The 23,825-nt window shown below is 34.0% G+C and overlaps 1 long non-coding RNA gene across 1 annotated transcript in view; it reads left to right on the top strand.

Moving 5' to 3' along the window:
- The window catches only part of LOC307194016, a 572,538-nt gene that overhangs the window by 225,082 nt on the left and 323,631 nt on the right, over window positions 1-23,825 (top strand). Inside the window, exon 3 of the long non-coding RNA XR_013830481.1 lies at window positions 6,367-6,440. This is a non-coding gene — a long non-coding RNA (uncharacterized lncRNA). The remainder of the gene's footprint in view (window positions 1-6,366; window positions 6,441-23,825) is intronic.

Genomic DNA, 23,825 nt, shown 5'->3' with positions numbered 1-23,825 from the left:
ACATGATGGTGTTCAGAGTCTTTAAGCACAAGGCTTTACCCACTTTTCAGCCTCTTCTTTTTTTCCTCATCCTTGCCTTAGGCTTACAACCATGAGAAATCTTTCAGCAGACCAGTTTACTCTCACAATCCTATGCTCTTCCAATGATGGATAACACTAAGATTTATCAAAGAGAATTTCACTATTATTTTAATTGAAACTGGCCTATGACCTGAAAAGTCTGTTTTATAAGGATTGAAAATTTATGAGAAATAATAGCTTATTTGAAATAATGGTTTATCACCCTGTTGTCAAAACCTGTAAACAAATATAAAATTCCCTAGGAGCTAAATGTTCAAAGAAAAAGAATTTTAAAGTAATATACATTGAAAATTAATTAACATGAAGAAAAATAATGTCCTCATGTTCCTTATGAACCAAAAAAATAAAAAGTGAGATTATGTTTAGCATCACTACAAAGTTCACATGTGACATGGATTATTAATTGTCTGCCAATTTTATTTCCATCATTTTATTAATATACTCCATTGTTTTTTAGCTTGCACATAGCAGAGCTAGAGACCACATGTGCCAGACGCTTTTGCAAATAGTTATGACCAGGACTAAGTTCTACCTAATAACAAACAAAATAATGTGTGCAATTTCTGAGTAACATCTTTAGAAGTAACCTGATTGTCCTTACTGAATGCCTCTCTGACTTCGCATGGGCTATAACGTGAAGGTGGTTGTATTGTGCAAACTTCAACTGGGGAGGCAAGTACAAAATCTAAGGAAGGAAACTTGAGTCATCCCATGAATGAATCTTTCTATCCCCCTAAACCACATATTGGCTTGGACTGGGAAAGAAATAAACATTCTGTCTCTTTAGAGTCATAGATTTGGTATAACTAGTGTAACTTATATCAGGATTCTTAATAACAAGAATATTCAATTTAAAAGAATCTCATGCAAACTCAAATATGGATAAGTTTTTCATTTCTTCACAAGCAGTTCATTAGACATTCAGTGGTTTATTTATAACCTGGAAAGATAATAAACTTGTTCTAGCTTGCTATAATTTTTTTCTTATCTTACTTTGGGAAATGGATAAACATATATATATATATATATATATATATATATATATAAAATATGTAGGTATATGTATAATATATATGTAATGGTATTATAGAAAATTACCTATTAAGTGATGTCAAGTATTTTGAAATATATATTGCCATTGAAATAGATTGTCTCATATACTCATCATATAAAAATAAACCTATTACCTTAAAATATATAATCTGATTTCCTGGGTCAACATTTATATGTATACATGTAACCAACCCAAACTGGATTCTGAATATTTCTTCTATGCAGTTGTCTTTCTACTTAAAAAAATGAAAGGCCCAAAAGCCATGATATGTAAAAAATACATTATAAATTTCAAGCATCTTACAAAAAGCTTTTGTTATTCCTGTTTTAAAAGAAAGTGAAAAGTCACCAGCTGCTTCCTATCAGTGTGATGTTGGGCACATCATATAATCTCAGTTTTCCAATCTTTAAAGTGAGGGAAATGAAGAGTTCTCTAAGAAGCTATGGTTCTGTTGGTTTCCAATACAATCAATATATAAAAATTATATTTATTGTTTTGACCAGTGATTGCAATAAAGAAATTAAAGAATTCTTGGATCTTAAAAAAGTGACCCTCTTAAAATGATAGTGATCATAGAATAATGAAACTTGAGTCAATTGATAGGCTTTAAAATATTTTCATATATTATCTGATAGTAAATGAAATAAAAATATTATAGTTTTCCAATAAATGAATACAGGTTTAGAATAAAGGTATTCTACTATAAATCAGTAAATTCACTTTTATAGTAAAGGTACTTTTTTAAAGGCAGTGAAGTATAATTATCTTGGTTTTCTTTAATCTTCCTTATATTCTAAGAGAGATTTTTAACAACCCTTTAGGTACTAAAAAAAATGTTGGCATTCCATTAACTTGTCAGTACTAAGGAATCACTGTAAGACTGAGAGGATATCTTTCACTTTCACTGCAAATTCTTTAATATCATCTATTGAAAAGGAGGACTAGTACTCTTCTATTTTTATCCACTATCTTAGGCATGGTAATTTAATCTTTCTGAGCGGTAAACAGGTAGCAGACTCTACATTAGCTCACTGCTATAATGTGAACTTGAACAATTGGATGTCCAAGCTCAGTTGGGAACATTATATATGAATTTTGAGTAATAAAGCATAGTGTCAAGTAAGACAAAGCTGGTTAAAACAATTTGGGATGAGGAGAGCAAATGGTAACCTATAAACAAACACCTGGTTTGCATATACATAGACATGTGTTGCTTTGTATTGTATCATGTTCCTCTGCATTTTTTATCAATTCCATAATCCAGGAGTGTATGCAGTATTGTGTGTGTGTGTGCATGTGTGTGTGCACGCACACAATATAAGCTAGATATGGTGGAGTTTCTTAGAAGACAAAATTTCTTGTTTACTGTGAGGTACTGATAGGCACTAAAGACATGTATAAGAATGTTCAGAGCAACTTTATTCATAATAGTAAAAAACTGGAATCAACACAAATGGTCATGAATAGATATATTATTGTATAAGTCACTCACACAACGGCATGTCAACAGACAAGATACACAGACAAGATACAACGGGCAAGATATATCTTGTCAATAGACAAGATATAATATATATATTATATCTTCTTTATCCGTTCATCTGTTGATGGACACTAAGGTTCCTTCCATATTTGGGCTATTGTAAATAGTGCTGCTATGAACATTGATGCATGTATCTTTTCAAATTAGTGTTTTAGTTATTTTCAGATATATACCCAGGAGTAGAATTGTTGGATCATATGGTAGTTCTATTTTTAGCTTTTGGATCATATGGGAGTTCTATTTTTAGCTTTTTGAGAAACCTCAATACTGTTTTCCATAGTGGCTGCACAATTTTACATTTCCTTGTATACCAACAGTGTATGAGGGTTCCCTTTTCTCTACATCCTTGCTAACATTTATTTGTGTCCTTTTTGATTATAGCCATTCCAGCAGGTGTGAGGTGATAGCTCACACTGGTTTTGATTTGCATTTCCCTGATGATTAGTAATGTTGAGCATCTTTTCTTTTACCTGTTGGCCATCTGTGTGTCTTCTTTGGAAAAATTCCTATTCAGATCCTCTGCTCATTTTTTAATCAGATTGTTTTATTTATTTATTTATTTTTGATGTGTTGTGCAAGCTCTTTGTGAAGTTGATAATGAGGGAGGCTATGCAGGTGTAAGGACAGGGGATATATGGGAAATTTCTGTACCTCCTTCAATTCTCCTGTAAACCAAAAACTCCTCTAAAAAGTAAAGTATTAAAATAATCTTACAAATAAATTGTGAGGTCTTTAAGAATGGCGTAATTTTTATTTATAGCCTCAATATAAAAGTATACTTTACCTTAAGTAGGTACTCAATTTTTGTGGAATAGCTTGTCATGAACAAAACGCTTACTGACATAATTTTAAATAACATGAGGTATTTCCAGCTCATAACTTACTACACAAAATAGGTTTCAATAAATATTTTTAATTTATGTGTATATAAATGAACAAATAAGCCTTCAATTTTATTCTCACTTACAGAATCTCAGTCAAAATAGCTATTAGCTCAAAACAGTTATTCTTCAGACATCCCCCTTAATAAAATGTGTGTATTCCTAGTCACAGAAAAAGATCTCTGTAAGGAAAATACTGCTGAAATCAGTTTACATTTATGTTAATTACATCCCTAAGCTCCCTTACTTTTCATATTTGAAATGAGAAGCCCAGAGTTTTCCTAATTCTTTGCAAACATTCTAATGGGGAAAAAATAACTAAAATTTTATGTGGTATATCCCTTTTCATTTAACAGTCTTATTTGTTTTTGAAAAGTAAGTCAGATCATTTTCCACTACAGAAGACTATGAGTACTACTAAAGGAAGATTAACTAGAATAGAAAATATTTTCCTGAGGGATTTATATTCAAAACTAGACAGCAATGTCAACATTATTTTTCTATATTGTTTTTCCCTATGTAAGAAATTTAGTTAAGAGAAAAGATACTTGAATATATACTGTGGTGTAATTATCTTGAAGTAACTACTTTCTACCAATAAGAATTTTGATGCAAACAAGGTCCAGTGGGTTGCTGTGATAGTTTCCTCAATGAAACAGCAAAAGTTGATGTTCTCACCAATACTCAGTAACTGAAATTTCTTGTGGTTGAAATACATTTTGTTAGAGAAAAGGATTTCCAAATTGTGTTTTACTGGATCAATACTCAGGAAAATAGTGGGCCTGCTCTTAAAGAAACTGTTAAAGGGAGGAACATTTAATTTTGTTTCTGGCTTTTACTTATAGCCACCATATTCTTTCTGCCTATATTTTTTGTGTTTTCATATAATACTTTTATTAAATACCATAGGCTGCTTATACATTTATTTAATCATCAGCTTTGAGAAATATAAACTACAATTCTTATTTTCCTTAAAGATTGACTTTATGAGGAAGGGATCAAGATGGTGCAGTAAAAAAACCCTGAGCTCACCGTCTCTTATGGGCACACCAAAGTTTCAACTATTTACAGAGTTACAACTACCTATGAGAATGACCGGAGGATGCACAGAAAACATTTTCCACAACTAAAAATATAAAAAAGGAGCCACAATGAGATGGGTAAGAGGGACAGAGATGTGGTCTTGTCAGGAGGCACACCACACAGGTTGGTGACTCATAAATGGGGGGGATGTCACAACCACAGGAGCAAGGGGACAGACCCCCACATCAGGCTCCCCAGCCTGAATGTCCTGCACCAGGAAGAAGAGCCCCCAGAAAGTCAAACTCTGAAAACCAGTGGGGCTTACATTTGGGAGAAGTGGAGCTCTATAGGAAATAGAGACTTTGCTCTTAAAGGGTGCATGCAAAATCTCACATGCTCTGAGTCCTGGCACAAAGGTAGTAGTTTGAAAGGCACCTGTGTCAGATTCACTTACTGATCTTGGAGACCCTCCCACAAAGGCAAGAGGCAGCTTGGATTTCCCCTGGGAACTAAGATGCCAGAGGCAGACATTTTTGGGGACCTCATTCTATCGTGCTGACATGGATGCTGACAAGTGCCATTTTGGAATCCTCCCTCTTAGCGTATTAGTGCCTGGGGTCAGCCCCACCCACCAGTGGGCCCACAGCAACTGCAAGAAGCAGCGTCCCACAGCCAGCTGGGCCAGGGGTCTCACCTTGACTTTTGGCTTTTCTAAGAACTCCTCCTTGATTCCTTCAGCTATAATCTTTGATATTATACGGGAGCCATGCTATTATTGCGGAAGGCTGTGGGTAAAGAAATCTCTAAAATCTAATAAAATCTCATGGTTTTAATAGCCTTTGTCAGAGGATTGTGACTGTCCCAACTTTTTTCCCCAATGTGGTTGCTTTTTTTCTCTCTTCTTCCTGATCCTTTCATGGACATCATTCTTCTCAATCTATTTCCTTGATGTTCTGACCCCTATTGACTACTTCCCATCTTAGGTGACACAAAAAGGCTAAAGAAGGTTGAAGTGAAAGGAATGCCCTTTCACTTGAATAATGCTGTAGCAATCTTTTATCCTGGAGAGTAAGCCTTTATTATGGAGAAGGCTCAAGGAATTATTTACATTGATTACTCTTCCCTTCCTCTGACATAGAGGGTATCTTTCTCATATCTTCATTATGAGAACCTGGTGTGAATCCTCTAGGTTAAACACATAAAAGTTTAACCTTGGCTTTGCCCCCTGGAGTTTCTTACTCTCAAATTGAAATCCACACCCAGTCTAGAGTGATTTGTCAAAACAGCTTCTGCTCCGGGTAACCAAATCTTGGCTGTGTCTCTTTGGATGAGCACATCTCTACAGATTTTGGTGCGCTGATTTGCCCTCTGATGGGTCCAAGTAGAATCCTTGATTTTAAGTTTTTTCATCTTTTTCTTGTTGTAAGGACAGGAGTGATGACTGTCAAGTTCTTTATAGGTCAGCTCTGATACTAGAAGTCCCCTTTAAAGAGTTTTAAATGTTCTCATTTATATGATCAGAATGTGGTTGTAGATCATAGTGAAAAAAACTCATTTAGTGGTTACCAAATACTCTTCATTGAAAACATTTTTATGTACAAAGAGTTAAACATCTTTCTGAAAAAAAAAGATTTTGTAAAATAAATTATTTTCCTAATTTGTTGTCTATTAATCAATGAATTCTTATTCTCTAATTGTGGTTGTAAGTGAAATGGCCATATGCTGCATATTAATTCTAATTGTTGAAACACATTTGTACTCATGTAGTTTATTTTTGTTTTCAGATCCACAGCCCAAACCCTGGCCACAGAAGCCTGATGCAGATGAGTGTGTCATGACTTTCACCAGAACCCTAAAGGTACTATAGACTCTTAGGTATTTTCCTGAGAAAGAGAAATGTCCTTTTCTTTTCTGCTCCAGATAAATCTTATAAAATCTTAGATTAATATAATTCCACTTAGGGGCTAGAGAAAGGAAGGGAGATTTCACAGCTAAAAAAGTATTATTTTTTAATGGTAATGATGATATTTGCTTCTCTCCTACAGACATATGTAGTGATAAATATAAATATTTTTGTATTTTGGTTTCCTTGGGGCAAAAAATCCATAATGTTATCCATTTTATTTTGTTTAGTCATGAATCAGAATTCAATTTAGTCTAGGGTTCAGGAAATATCCTTGGAGGTGAATAGCTGGGCAAAATTGGGAATTAGCTAACTAAGAAAGAATAACAGACTTCTGTGTAGAAAGGATAGTTTATTAGCAGAGAAGGAAAAAAAAGGAATATAGTAAGAAAGCTAGAGATAGCATGATGTTTCCTAAGAAAAAGAGATTTCTTCTTACTATAGCATGCTAGAGATAAGCAGGAAAGGAGTATAGTCGGGGATCTGTCATGAAAGCTTTAAGAACAATGTTAAGGAATTTGGATTCAATTCTACAGGCAAAGAGGCGCTTGTACCAAGGTGATGTAACAGATAATGAGGGTTGAAAGGACCATAGTGGAAACAGGAAAAAGAGAGTCAGGAAAATATTGAGACCACGTTGGAATGATTTTGTTTCAATATACAAGCTGAGGGAAATGTTGAAGTCAAGATTGCTGTTATGATTTCTAGGTTTGGTGATTGAATAGATAGTGCTGATATTTCCTGAGAGAGAAAAAAAAAAAAAATGAGGAGGGAGACACCCTTGAGATGGGGCAAAAATGAGAAAAAATGAATAGGCCCAGGTTGGTATTCTATGAATGGGGAATTTGTTACTTGTAGCATATTTGTAGTTAATAACATAGCATTTATAGTAAAAACTATGTGAATGTTTGTAGGGAGGAAAGAGCTAAGGTAAGCACTCCAGGAAATATCATAATTTAATTAATAGAAAAGGAGGAGACAAGGAAGATGAAGGAGTACTAATGTCTAAATGGAAGAGGAAGCAAGGTGAGTGACATTACATTATTCAGTGGGCAAATTATTTTAAGGAAATTAAGATTATAAATTATTAAGGAGATTATATGGTCAACAATATTAAAATCAGTGAATCAGTGACAAAGTACAGAATGTCTACTGTTCTTAGAAATATAAAATTTACCAGTTGAAATGCTTTTTCAGAGTAATTTTAGTAGAAATATATAGATGTTAGTGCATTAAGAAATGAATGGAAAATGATGAAAGTACCATACCATTAGACTGAAGAAATTTAGTCCCAAAATTAAAAGAGAGAGAGAGAGCCAGGGAGAGAGAGAACTGTAATGGAGAGGAAAATCTAAGTGAGTGTGTGTGCATTGTCATGAGAAAGACTTGAGCATGTTTGTAGTCTAGGGGAAAGGGGTAGGTATCATGACTAAGAAGGCAGATGCAGAAGAGATGGTAGATCCCTAGGAGGTAGAAAGGGGCTAGAGGGCCACTTCCCTTCCTGTGACTTTGGATAATTGGTTAGCTCTGTATGCAGATAACTGTGTTGGTTGGGGATGATAGACAGAATTGCAGAAACCATAGTCTATGATTTTACTTTTCTTGTTCTAAATCTGAGGCGAAAATGTCAGGTTTGACATTTAGTTCGGCCAGTTTCTGAAAGTGTTTGCATTGAAGTAAATGTTTATCTACAATATTTAAAAAAGACTCATGGTTTGTGGGTGGTCTGTCATTCTAAAAACAAGCATATTTTAAAAAATAACCCCCCAAAATATAAACAAACCTGTGTCCTCTTGTGTAGCATACTAAAAATAAATCCTGTATTGTTTGGAACTTTACAAACCATTTGGGAATTGCATTACCTTAGGTAAAACTGTGACTACATGCAAATCTTTTAATAACTTAATCAGTGAGAAAATATAGTAAATTCTTAGTGTGAAAAGATAGAAAATAAGATAGGTTTGCACATTTGCCTCGCTGTTTTTTATCTGCTCCATTTTCCTTTCTGCATCTTTACTAAGCCCAGGAAAAGAGCAGCAGCTGCTCTGGAAGTGCCACACCAGCCTGTGCACAGGCACTTCTTACCCATTGTGAGTGAAATTGACTAGAATCACACAATCTTCATCAATTTCCCACTTGGTAGAAATCAGTTCTTCTATGCAAGGGGGCTGAACTACATTTGCTCTGCAGCTGGCAGGGCCATGGAGCTATGTTGGAGGAAGAAAAGGAGATGACCTGCTGCTAGTGAGTGAATACGCTCTGGGTGGGTGTGTTCACCTGATTTTGTGATTGGACTCAGCCTCCTATACAAGGAGAGTGGAAGAGGCTCAAGCAGAAAACGAAGAGTTTCTTGTTTTAATGCTCAAGTTCCACTCTAACTCATAACTAATGAACTAGCATCCTGCACAGCAGTGCCATGTTCCACAGGCAGCAATTATATAAGAATAGCATTCCAAACTTGGTCGTTCTGTGACTGGCTGGCATACAGGCTGCTAGTGTGGGAAGAAGATTTTCACACAGATGTTAGCTAGAAAAATAGACGGATGGCAGTGATGGTAGCTTACTGGGTTCACAATCAGAGAGGACCAAGATTTAAATTTAAAATCCTTAAACTAAGGCACAAGATGATTCATGCTGAAAATATTTTTCCTTTGTGTGACTTATGAAACTTCTAAATGGGTAGATTGCAACTAAAAGCACAAAATGGGGTGATTTTAGTAACCAGCCTCGTGTAATCTCTGAAAAATGTAAATTGGAATTTCCTATGGAACTTATTACAAAGCAAATTCCTAGACTATACCTTGTGAGTCTAATAGTAATTATGGATGAGGCACAAGAATTAGTCATTTATAACAACCTCCCAGGTAATTAATGTGCACAATAAAGCTTAAGAACTACCAGTATATACTTACCTTGGTAAACGACAAATAGACACACAACATAATTATGAGAAAACAATCCAAAGGCATTTTCAGTTTAAATGTTATCTATAATTTTTAACTAGTACCAGTTAAATAATTCCAAATGTGAGAAAAAAAAATGAAAATTATGTGGATAAAGAACAATTATCTGAGTAATTTTAGTTATCGTTTGAATAGCAGAATTCATGTTTCTTATACAGGCAGGACAATTAAGCCAAGCATTTGAAGACATTTACTAATTGCTATTGACTATATTAGCGCTAGAGAGCAAACATGCCTACTGGAAAAGAAGGCTCAAGGGACTTGTTGAAATCATGATAATCCAGCCTATTACAGAACTTAAGTTGTACATCACTTCAGCACACAATATATAGCACAATAGGTACCTCTCTCCTTTCTTGAGTTAATGATACTGCTCCTTAATTACAGCAATCCTGCTGCTGTCCCCACTCCCAAAACAAGTTCTGACCGTGCCTCAGAATCCGTGTCAACAAGGCTCTCTATTTTCCTAACGTACAAATTACAAGTAACCACACTGAATAAATAATCTCATGGAAAACAATTTCCTTTTAGTTTAGGGACTTTGATTAGATAAAAGATACTAGTTAATCTTCAAAGGCAGAAGTCTACACAATGTATGGACATACACTAATTAATAAGCCTTTATTGACTTAGTTTGAAAAAGTCCAATATAGATTATTATCTTACTGTACCTAACAGTAAAAATTACTTTAGTTTTTATTATGGTCTTGGAAATAGAAATTCCTTGTTTTTATAAGCAATTTACTTATATAAAAAATATGTAATCAGGGAAGTAAAGATGTTATCCAAATTATCTCCATTGCTTCAGTTAGTTCTTAGGAAATTAATTCACTGAAAAAAATATTATTCAGCAAAACTGGGCATAAAATCTAAAAAGTTTAAAAAACAGTCTTTCCTCTGCTACATACACTGCCAAAGGAAGAGTTTATACAATGCTGAAATAAAAAAACTGTAATGTTTATGCTGAACTTTCTGTATTCATGAATAGGAAAACGAAGTGTAACCAATCAATTAGTAATAACCCTTTGTTTTTTGAGGGACACTTTATTGATATCTGGCTTTCCTAATATTAGCATGTCACATACTGAATAGCTTCACTGTGGAAAAGAAAGGATAGAGGGTGATTTTTATGCACTGTTTTTATGTTTTGTGTAACTACTGGCGTAATTTGTTTATCCCTAAAAGCATTAGGAACACAACACATGAAATCAAATGAAAAGGAGTGACAAAGAGATTATCTTAAATATTTTTTAGCCCTTAAAAACATAAATGATCCAAAACCAAACAGTTGTAGTTCATGATAATATGCTGTATCCAATATGTGTTCTGTAATGATCTCTTGTGACATCTTTTTTCCAGCAGCCCCACCTATACCCAGGTGAACTTGGAAACTTTTTGCCCCTCCCCTATCATGCATTCATGACCTTTCAGCATTTACTAAATTACACTGTGATTACTCATTCTCTACTAGTCTGTATATTTTTTATACATTGAGACTATGGACCAAAATTTGTTCATTTCTTATCCTCAGAATTGAGATTGTATTTTGTATATATGGGGCAGTTAATAAAATTTCATTGAAAGAATAAAAAAGTCATTTGAAAATGTCTTAAATATTAATGTGACACACGATGTCTTTTGAAAAATATAGATTATCTCCCATAAATCTTTCTTTCCTCTCCAGGCTTTACAAAGGAGAACAATATTCAGGGATTTGGAGTAGAGAGTTGTTAACTCATACTGCTTTTGTTTCAATCATGAGACAAGTAACCTTTGTTCAAATTATGCTCATAGTGAATTGTGTTGAATTTATTTAAAGCTGCATCAGTTACACTTAACATCAGATTTTCAATAGCTTGCTGTCAAACTGTCAAACTGGAAGGAATTAAAAGATGAATCTTTTAAATTATAAACAAATACTACCTAAGTAATTGTAGCTTATTTACTTGATAGATGTATTTTGAGGTTTATTATTTGTTTGCCATCAATAGAAGATAAGAATTACACTAAAATAAAATCATACATTTAGAAAAAAATCTTGGATACATAGCATATTATGTAATGTAGTCCAGTAGTGTTATCTATGCCTCATAACAAAGTACTTTGTGTGAGCTCCAAAGGTAATCTTGAGTTCTTTGAACTGAAGGCATACAAAATAGAAAGGATAAAAATACATTTAAATTGATGGTAATTGACTTGAGCTTTGCAGTTTATTCCATGTTAGTTTACAAAATGCATTTATTTTTCATTCTAGCATGATATTTACCTTCAATTAATACTGATAGCCAGCAATTATCACACCTAAAAATAAATATTACCTCAGATTTTCTAATCTCTATTTTTTTTTACGCCCGACTCATCTCTGTGTCATTTAAAATTTTTATAATGCTTTTGTCTTTCTAAGATGTCTAGCCATTCCTCAGGCTGATATTTTCCATCTTTCCAATCTTACCTGTCACACATTAAATATACAGAAAAGAATGGAAACTGTGGTGATAAAAGAAATCAGCCAGGCATTTCCCAAAATAATCTAGAGCAGAAGAAGAGGGATGTGCTGTGTCTAAGGGGAGACTATTCTGTTTTAGAAAATTAACTTGCAATACAACACCACTTTCAGGTACTCTAAGTTTTTCCTCTTTCATAGATTATGATCAAAGACCGAGAAACAGGAATAATTAAGTGTATATACATGTATTCTACTGAAAGAATAATTCATAAAGAGACAGTTTACCTTCAAAGAGAAAAATGTATCAAGGTCTAAGATGACCACTTCCTCATGAGAGGGTGAAAATAAATGATATGGCAAACTTAAGATGAGAGGTACAAGTTTCTCATTTCTTATCACTATTCGGGAATGTACATTTATTTGGGGAGAGACTTAAAAACAGAAACACACAAAATTCTGCTGTATCTTTGTAATATGTATACAATGGCAAGTAAAGAGCTAGGTGGTTGTGGATTGGGACTAGAAAATATACTATTTTTAAAAAAGAGGGCTTCCCTGGTGGTGCAGTGGTTGAGAGTCTGTCTGCCGATGCAGGGGACACGGGTTCGTGCCCCGGTCCGGGAGGATCCCACATGCCGCGGAGTGGCTAGGCCCGTGAACCATGGCCGCTGAGCCTGCGCGTCCGGAGCCTGTGCTCTGCAACGGGAGAGGCCAGAACAGTGAGAGGCCCGCGTACCGCAAAAAAAAAAAAAGAGAAAATGCTGCTTAATTATACTATATTTTGAAGCAATGACTGTCACATACAAAATAAAATTTAATTGCATATATCTCTTTATGTATGTAGAAATAGAGTCATAGGAGGACTTAAGTAAAAGTTATTATCTATTATTAAATAACATAGACCTATTAAAAACATTAAGCAAAAATTGGTAGCAGAGTGAATACAATATATAATATCTTAACTAATATTACCTTAGGGATCCCTAGGGCTTGCAAAACACCAAAAATTTATCCCCTCTTTTTTGTTTTCATTTTCTCTTCAGTTTTCAAAGAAATCTATATTCCATGTAGAATTCTAAAATTTGAAGTTATCAAAGGCAAAGGAGTATCAAAGCTATGAGGTGAATAATTGATATTTTTATGGATGCCAAGAGGTTTGTGTATTGTGATATGACTAACATGATTAACAGATTAGATAGAATGTTGTTAGATTAAAATATGAGTTATATTTTCTGATATTCATTAGAATTACATAAAACTTTAATTAGAATTATGTATATGCATATGTATTAGAAGTACATATATGCATAAAATACATAATAAAGTGTACACAGTGGTAACAAAGTGTGATACATTATATGTTTTTACATATAGTGTTTATTAAAATAATAATTATATTTTTTATACATTAAAAGAACATAACTCTTAGATCTGACTGAAGTGAAATCAATGTCCTCAAAATTGGAGAGAAAGGTGAACACAGGGAATCGCAATGTACTGGAGCACAAACTCATGAGCAGAAACCTCACAGGGAACCAGGGCTGGTGTAGGAAAACCTAAACTGTAACTGACAGATAGCTGGAGGCTCAATGTGGACAACTCTGAGAGTTAAAAACTCTAGAGGAAACTGCTCTCGGAGTGCCCCCTACAATTTTGTGTTTTGCCTCTAAATGCTAGACATGGTTCTCACAGTGAATATCAGACAAAAATCCCATCATGATTCCAGCCAGAGGAAGGAAAAATAGCTATCTTAAAATATTTTACCAGACATTAACCCAGTGTTTTCATTTGTTTGTTTGTTGTAAATAGTCTAACTGACCTAGAGGAAGGGAAATATCCACTTCTAGCCAACTCTAGCATTCATGGGGAGAAGGTAAATACCCAACTCCAGACACTTCTAGCCATCCCATCCCACCCAAGTCAGGTGGGGTGAGGAGGGGACTGAGAATTATTTGTGAAGTTCACAGTCCAGTGGCACAGGATCACTAAAAGACTGAGACCTAGTCATAGGACTACAGGAAAATCCCCTCCCCCAACATCTTACCACCACAATTTACTATAGTTCCTTTCGCCCAGTACCTCATGTCCAGCTATCAAGAAAAAATATTTCAAGGCATGCCAAAAGGCAAAAACACAATTTGAATAGACACAGCAAGCCTCAGAACCAGATATGGCAAGGATGTTGGAATTATCAGATTGGGAAAAAACAAAGGATTTTACTCTTCAAATTACCTTATGTATGAAGAAGCCTCAAAATCACATGGTTCTTGGTTTTACCCTGAATTAAAGATTGTACTGACCAAGTATTCCTGGGAATATTTATGCTATTCATATCGAAAATACTACCTCAAAAATGAGATTGATTTTACCTGTCCTCAGAAGACCCACCCTCCCACTCAACCACTTTCCTTCCTCTCTCTCTTACTTCTTTCTTTCTTTCTTTCCTTCCATTATTTTGTCCACAAGACATACTTTGTCAGACAATATGCTAAATGCTGGAAATATGAAGATGAATAAAAATATCACACCTTTTAGTTCACAGTCCAGTATAGAGATTTCTTGAGGGAAAAATTATAGATACATTCATATGGATTAGTGCACTACCACTTCATAAGCAAACAGCAACCCAGCTTTCTGTATAGAGAGGATTCTTGATATCTGCTCTGAGAGATTTTGATATTTTCAGTTTATATTCTTAATTAACTATACATGTAAAAATCATTAAATTGACAAAAATATCATTAATTAACAGACTAATCATATTCCTTCAATTAATTGTATTCTCCTTTGAGGTCATGACAAAGGCAATCAATCTGTAGTTAGAATCAAGTACAGAATAGGGGGAGATTTTCAGATTTGATTAAGGTTTTTGAAAATTTGAAGTCATAATTGCAGTGTTAATTGTAGGTTCATAGGATTCCCAGGAATACATGAATTATACCAATTATCTCTAATAGGGATGGCAGAGGGACAAGCATGAAGTGACTCAGAAATAATTTATATTGTATGAATAAACTGTCCCTTTGGCTCACATCAACAGGTTTTCTGATTATATAACCAGTTACAAAATGAGAAGAAAATAGAAATTGTCACTTACAGGAACTTCCTTTATGCAAACTTTTTAAAATTTTTCACAAGTTTAAAACTTATTTTTGCCTGAAAATCACTCTTATTACTTGGATTTTGACCATATATAAAAATAAAAAGTTATATACAATAAATGTGATAGTATAATTTACAGTTTACTTTTAAGTTAAATATTTACTCATTTTGTGCTTATGGAATAGGTAAATTAATCTCATTTCTTGGTGAATGTAAACATATTAACACTATTGCTCAAATATGAAAGCTTACCCTGTAATAGTGGCTCTTGTTATTCTGAGTGACCTAGTAGTCAGAGAACTTTCCCAACCTCCATACTAATACCTCACATTTTTCTCCTCTTTTTTCCCCCTTTTGTCAGAATAGAATTGGGCTTAACTAGAGGTATTGTGGGTTCAGTTCCAGACCATGACAATAAAGTGAATATCATAATAAAGTGAGTCACACAAATTTTTTGGTTTCCCAGTGCATATAAATTGCATGTTTATACTATTCTGTAGCCTATTAAGTGTGCAAAAGCATTATGTCTAAAAAAAGTACATACCTTAATTAAAAAATAGTTTATTGTTAAAACATGCTAATCTTCAACAAGTTGTAGTAGTTACATCAAAGATCACTGATCACAGATCACCATAACAAATATAATAATAATGAAAAACTTCAAAATATTGTGCAAATTACCAAAATGTTGACACAGAGACACAAGGTGAGCAAATGTTGTTGGGAAAATGGTGCTGATAGGCTTTCTTGATGCCGGGCTGCCACAAACCTTCAATTTGTAAAAGTGAAATATCTTCAAAGCACACTAAAATGAGGTATGCCTATATCTGAATTTTAAATGTAGCACTACTTTCTCATTTTGTTCTTACAGTATTCTGGGGTATGGCTATAATATCAGAAGTGCTGGTGGCAAGAAAAGATAGGTACAGTAGTCAAGCAAACCCCAAAAGTAAACTTCTTTTCCACGTTGCCATAATTCTAGCCAAGGTACTTCTCACCTCAGCAGTGACTTTACTGTACACTATTGTTTAACATACATGATCATATTCCTTACTTTGGGGGAATCTGCCAAATAAAAAATTAGTTCTCTACATTCCTTTTTGTCTAATCCTATGGGGTCATGAGTTGGAAAGATGGATTTATTTGGAGGTGACTCTTTATATTGATTTAGTTTTAAATTACTTGATATAATTTTAAACTTCCAAAATGTACAAAAATAATGAGGAATTCCCAAATACTTTTTACTCAGATGCTCCAGTTTTTTATATTTTTCCCCATTTGTTGGTAGACACACTTAATGGTAGATAAAACATTTTATGTTTGTATTTGTTTGTTTTTCTTTCAATACTTAAAATATTTCACTCCACTCTCTTCTTGCTAGTCTGCTATCATTTTTATCCGTCTTCCTCTATACGTAAAGTTTCTCCCATCTCTGGCTTCATTTAAGATTTTCTCTGCCTTCCTTCTTCTTCCATTTGAACAAGGTAAGCCTAGATTTTTTTTCAGCTGAGGACATACTTGGGGGACATACTTGTATTTTCCTTCTTGGTGTTCTCCGGGCCTCCTGGGTTTGTGGTTTGGTATCTGTCATTAATTTTTTAAAGTTCTTGTCCATTATTACTTCAACTATTGTTTTCTACTCTTTTCTACTTTTCTTTCCTTCCTGGTAATCCAATTATATATATGTTACACAGTCTGAAACTACCCCACGGTTCTCGGTCCTTGGATGTTCTTTTTTTTTTTCCATTGTGTTTTCTCTTTGCATTTCTGTTTCATGAGTTTTCACTGACCTATCCACAAGCTTACCAATCTGCCATGTTAAGTTTAGTAAAGTACATCATAACATCATAAGCATTTTTTATTTTACTTATTTTGTTGTTTTGTTGTTTTTGACTTCTAGTGTTTTATGTGGGTTCTTTTTTTTTTCCTTTCTCTGCTTACTTTCTTCATTTGTCTTACATGTTTACTTTTTTCATTAGAACTCAATAAATTAATCATAGTTATTTTAAATTACCTATCTAGCAATTCCAAAGCCTGTGTCATGTTTGATTCTACTTCTGATGATTTCTTTGTCTCCTCAGCCTGCCTTTTTTTTTTTATTGTGTTTTGGCATAACTTGTAATTTTCTCTTGAAAGGCAAACATTTATCAATTGATAGGAACTGAGGTAAATAGGTCTGTTATGTAAGGATCTATGTTCATCTCATTAGCAGTGGGCTCCGTGAATATTTGCTGTACCTATAGATGCCAGAGGCTTCAAATTATGTTTTTGTCCATGTTACATCTCTTCTGTTGATTTGGGGCTTCCCTAAGTACTCTTCATCAGAGAGAATTAAGGTCTTGCTGCTTTTCTATCTGTAATCCACTGTTATTACACTAGAGCCCTGTTGTGGTGGTAGTAAGGAGGGGAAAGAGGAAGTTCTATAGTCTTCTGATTACATCTCCACTTTTAGACAGTAGACAGTTGTGGAGAAGATTTTGGGTTTATTTCAGTAATTACTCTTCCCCCCCCACCCCCGCCACAGTCAGGAGGGGATTTTTCTTGGATACTCTTTGTAAGAATCTAGTGTGGTTCCTGTACATAAATCAAATTAATGTGATGTGTCCCTCTTAAAACTCCAGCCTCGAGGAATTCCTCACTCTCACATTCATGCCCACTGAGCCTCCAGCAATTTACCAAAAATCCCATTTCTACAAATTTATGGCTTCTGATACAATTAAGCAGATCTTAGTTAGCTGTGTCTCTTTGGACTTGACTGTCTCTCCAGATTTGGGGGTAGTAGTATGTCTAGCCATGTCTGTTTTCTGATAGGTCCAAGAAAAACTGACTTTCAGTTTATCCAAGTATTTTTGTTGTAAAGATGAAAATGACTACTTTCAAGCTTTCTACATGTTAGAGGTAAAACTGGAAGTATTCTCCTCAAATTTTACCTTTTATTTTTAGTACCTACTAATAATTTTCTAACTCCTTTATTCCTTCTATTTGATTTTTTTGGTCATTGTTTTGGGAGGAAATGCTTTCCCTTCTCTGCATTTATTCATTTATGTATTCATTTATTTTTTTATGTCATTGTGGTCTAAGTCATTTTTCTTTCATTTAATAAGATGCAATTCAGTAAATATTTATTTTGATGCTCAAGTTGTTCCAGATTTAGCCATTGTGAACCTTGTCACACTAATTCCTGACAAGTCTCCATGATTCTTGATACTTCATTTCTTTTTGACACAACATAGGCTCACTGGCTCAACTTTTATTCCCCTGTCCTAGTGTAGAAATCAACCGTCCTCTAAAGAAATTTTGTTCCTTTTAGTAGAGATTGGTATTTAGAAACTGAGATCTGGACTTATACTGCTTAAATCTGGTCTTCTTTTCCTTCTGGTCTTTTCCTCCTCCTTCTCCTTTATTTATAACAGATATTGCCTTTTAGTATTCAGTCTAGGATCCTAGGGAACATTCTGAGGTGATGAAAATATTCTTTATTTAGATATGTATGTAGGTTTCATGAGAGTATGTATTTATAAAACTTCACAGAATTGTATCCTCAATATATGTACATTTTACCATATGTAAATTGTACCTAAAAAAATATTGAACTCTGGTGAAACTGTTTATTGCAGGAACATGGGTTAAGAAGTCTGAAAATTCTGTGTATTCTATTATTGAGCAAATTGAATATATTGAGGATAATTAGAGCCAAGTTTTTCACTATGGAGGAAAGGAATTTTATTGGTGCTAAGAAAATTGAGTAGCCATATGCAAAAGAATAAAGCTGGATGCTAGTCATACCATATTAAAAGTATCATAAAATGTATTATAGAACTAAATATAATAGCTAAAACTATAAAACTCTTAGAAGAAAACATAGGCATAAATCTGAATGCAGGGTTTCCCTGGTGGTGCAGTGGTTGAGAGTCTACCTGCTAATGAAGGGGACAGGGGTTCGAGCCCTGGTCTGGGAGGATCCCACATGCTGCGGAGCAACTAGGCCCGTGAGCCACAGCTACTGAGCTTGCGCGTCTGGAGCCTGTGTTCCGCAACAAGAGAGGCCAGGATAGTGAGAGGCCCGCGCACCGCGATGAAGAGTGGCCCCTGCTTGCCACAGCTAGAGAAAGCCCTAACACAGAAACAAAGACCCAACACAGCAAAAATGAATGAATTAATTAATAAACTCCTACCCCCAACATCTTCTTTAAAAAAATTTTTTTGAAAACTTAATGCACTTATATTAGGTAACGGGTTCCTAGCTATGACAACAAAAAGCACAAGCAACAATAACAAAAAGATAAATTAACATCAAAATTAAAATGTTTTTGCTTCAAAACACACATCAAGAAAATAAAAAGACAAAACACAGAATAGAAAAAAAGTATTTTCAATCTATGTACCTGATAAGTGATTGGTATCCAGAATGTATAAAAACCTTTACAATTCAACAATTAAAAATAATCCAATTTTAAAACTTGACAAAGGATTTTAATAGACATTTCTCCAAAGAATATATATATATATGGCCAATAAGTACACGAAAAGATTCTAAACATCATAAGTCATTAGGGAAATGAAAAGCTTCACTGCAAAAAGATGGTATTTCACATGCAGTAGGTTGCTAAAATAAAATTGCAGATAATAATAAATATTCATTAGGAGGTAGAAAAAATTGAAACTTCATTCCCTGCTGGCTGGGATTTTTTTTTTTTTAAACATCTTTATCATAGTATAATTGCTTTACAATGGTGTGTTAGTTTCTGCTTTATAACAAAGTGAATCAGTTATACATATACATATGTCCCCATATCTCTTCCCTCTTGCATCTCCCTCCCTCCCACCCTCCCTATCGCAACCCGCTAGGTGGTCACAGGGCACTGAGCTGATCTCCCTGTGCTATGCGGCTGCTTCCCACTAGCTATCTATTTTATGTTTGGTAGTGTATATATGTCCATGACACTCTCTAACTTTGTCCCAGCTTACCCTTCCCCCTCCCCGTATCCTCAAGTCCATGCTCTAGTAGGTCTGCATCTTTATTCCCGTCTTGCCCCTAGGTTCTTCTGACCATTTTTTTCTTTTCTTTTTTTTAGATTCCATATATATGTGTTAGCATACAGTATTTGTTTTTCTCTTTCTGACATACTTCACTCTGTATGACAGCCTCTAGGTCCATCCACCTCACTACAAATAACTCAGTTTCATTCCTCTTTTATGGCTGAGTAATATCCCATTGCATATATGTGCCACATCTTCTTTATCCATTCATCTGTTGATGGACACTTAGCTTGCTTCCATGTCCTGGCTATTGTAAATAGAGCTGCAAAGAACATTTTGATACATGACTCTTTTTGAATTACGGTTTTCTCAGGGTATATGCCAGTAGTGGGATTGCTGGGTTGTATGGTAGTTCTATTTTTAGCTTTTTAAGGAACCTCCATACTGTTCTCCCTAGTGGCTGTATCAATTTACATTCCCACCCACAGTGCAAGAGTGTTCCCTTTTCTCCACACCCTCTCCAGCATTTATTGTTTGTAGATTTTTTGATGCTTGCCATTCTGACCGGTGTGAGATGATATCTCATTGTAGTTTTGATTTGCATTTCTCTAATGATTAATGATGTTGAGCATTCTTTCATGTGTTTGTTGGCAATCTGTATATCTTCTTTGGAGAAATGTCTATTTAGGTCTTCTGCCCACTTTTGGATTGGGTTGTTTGTTTTTTTGATATTGAGCTGCATGAGTTGCTTGTATGTTTTGGAGATTAATCCTTTGTCACTTGCTTCATTTGCAAATATTTTCTTCCACTCTAAAGGTTGTCTTTTCATCTTGTTTATGGTTTCCTTTGCTGTGCAAAAGCTTTTAAGTTTCATTAGGTCCCATTTGTTTATTTTTATTTCCACTTCTCTAGGAGGTGGGTCAAAAAGGATCTTGCTGTGATTTATGTTATAGAGTGTTCTGCCTACGTTTTCCTCTAAGAGTTTGATAGTGTCTGGCTTTACATTTAGGTCTTTAATCCATTTTGAGTTTATTTTTGTGTATGGTGTTAGGGAGTGTTCTAATTTCATTCTTTTACATGTAGCTGTACAGTTTTCCCAGCACCACTTATTGAAGAGGCTGTCTTTTCTCCACTGTTTATTCTTGCCTCCTTTATCAAAGATAAGGTGACCATATATGTGTGGGTTTATCTATGGGCTTTCTATCCTGTTCCATTGATCTATATTTCTGTTTTTATGCCAGTACCATATGTCTTGATTACTGTAGCTTTGTAGTATAGTCAGAAGTCAGAGAGCCTGATTCCTCCAGCTCCATTTTTCCTTCTCAAGATTGCTTTGGCTATTCGGGATCTTTTGTATTTCCATACAAATTGTGAAATTTTTTGTTCTAGTTCTGTGAAAATGCCAGTGGTAGTTTGAAAGGGATTGCATTGAATCTGTAGATTGCTTTGGGTAGTATAGTCATTTTCACAATGTTGATTCTTCCAGCCCAAGAACATGGTATATCTCTCCATCTATTTGTATCATCTTTAATTTCTTTCATCAGAGTCTTATAATTTTCCGCCTACAGTCTTTTGTCTCCTTAGGTAGGTTTATTTGGTTGGGATGTTAAATGGTGCAGTCACATTGGAAGACATTCTAGCAGTTCCTCAGAATGTTAAATGTAGGGTTTCCAAATGACCCAGAAATTCTAAATTCTACATATATATTGAAGAGAAATGAAAATATATATTGCCACAAAAAATGAATTTTCAAAGTAGTATTATTCATTATAGCTATAAAATAGAAACGCCTAAATATCCATCACCTGATGAAAAAAAAATGTGGTATACCCATACAATTGGATACTATTTAGCAATCAAAAAGAACAGAGCACTTATACATAGTACAATGTGCATTTACTTTGAAATGTTTGCAAAGTGAAAGAAGGCATTTACAAAGAACCACATATTGTATGATTGCACTTTTAGGAAATGTCAAGAATAAGAAAATACATAGGGACAGAAAGTAAATTATGAGTTTCCAGGGGCATGTGGGTGGAAGGGTATGGCTGTTATTGGGTATAGGGTTTCATTTTGAGGTGAAAAAGATGTTCTAAAATTACATTTTGTGGTTGGATGCCACCTCCTAGAGCAAGAACTGCAGAATTCTACACTTTTAAGGATGGATTTTATTATATGTGAATTATATCAATAAAACCACTGTGGGTAAAGATTGCACTAAGTCTATAAATTGATTTGTATGAAATTGACATCTTTACAGTATCTTATCTTCCCATCCCTGAACATATGTAGCACTTTATTTAGTCCATTAATTTCTTTCAACAATTTCATTATGTTTGATGTAGAGGACATGCAATCTGTTGTTTCTTCCTAAATATTATTTTATATGTTTCTCAAGTGGCCCTTTTTAAAAATTCTAATGTTCTTGTTGTTTGAAACTAATATATAGAATTTCAATTGATTGTTGTCTAATTACCTTCTATCATTCAACCATGCCAATTTGCATGTAGGTGTTAGTAGTAGTTTAATGAATTTTGTAGACGTTTCCACGCACAAAAAAAATTATGCCTGAAATTAGGGACAGTTTTGCTACTTCTCTTCCAGTCTTTAATCTTTTTTTTTTTTTTTTTGCTTCAGTGAAGTCAAGGACACCCATTACAGTCGTGACATGTTGACTACAAATGGTAGTAAAGACATTCCTGCTTTGTTCCCAAGTTTAGGACATTTGAAATATTCAATTTCACTAATAAGTATATTAGCTGTGGGTTTTGTATAGATGCTCTTTATCAGATAAAGAACATTTTTTCCTCTGTTGACAGTTTATATTATGAATTAATGTTGAATTTGTCAAATGCTTTTCTGTATCTATTAAAATGATCATTTTCTTTTCTCTTTTATTTTGGTGAATTACTTTGTTTGATTTTTTCAATATTAAAGTACCTTTCCTGGGGGAAAACCCACTTGGTCATGATGTCAATTTAGTTTATATGTTACTGATTTTGTATGCTAATATTCTCCTTAGGATTTTTGTATTTATATTTATGAGGCACCTGGGCTTGTAATTTTACTTCTTTTATTATCTTGATCAGTTTACTTCTTTATTGATCAGTTTTAACACTGAGTGTTGTACTGGCCTCAGAAAAGGAGCTGGAAAGTGTTTCCTTCCCCATTTTCTGAAGGAATTCTTTTAAGATTTTATTTCTTCTATAATGTTTCAAAATGTTTAGAGTTAATTCACATGGGCCAGTGTTATCCTGGTTGGAGAACTTTTAATTACAAATTGAATATCTTTAAGTAAATACAGGACTTTTTAGACATTTATTTTACTTTGATTTTATTTTTAGTTTTTAATATGGTTCAATTTATTTCTATTGTTTTTAATTTTTTTTTCCAATTTTTCTAATCTTTTTTCCCCTTTCCTGCTTTCTCTTGGATATCACGGCTTATCTAGGGATTATATCAATAATATGCATTTTAAACTTATCATTGACTATTAGAGTTTATATTTTACCACTTCACATAAAATGAAAAAGACTGCAAATGAACCATATAATTCCTTTTACCCCCATTCCAATGTGTAATTTTTATTATATATATCCCTACACACATTGTGAAATCCTCAATACGTTGTTATAATTATTGTTTGAAAGACTAAATTAAGAGAAAAAATTAAGAGAAGAAAAGTATAAAATATTTTATATTTACCATATAGTGATCATTTTCAGTGCTTTTTATTCCTTCCTGCAATTCAATTTCTTCAACCTAAACAACTTTAATATCTTATGTAATGTGTATTTGTTTATGATGCTGACATGACATTTTTGCAGCATGGAAAGGAAAAAAATGTCA

Source organism: Stenella coeruleoalba (assembly GCF_951394435.1).
Source record: "Stenella coeruleoalba genome assembly, chromosome: 11".
Taxonomy (NCBI): Eukaryota; Metazoa; Chordata; class Mammalia; order Artiodactyla; family Delphinidae; genus Stenella; species Stenella coeruleoalba.
Note: the sequence above shows the minus strand (reverse complement) of the source record. Positions and strands in the feature narration are given on the sequence as shown.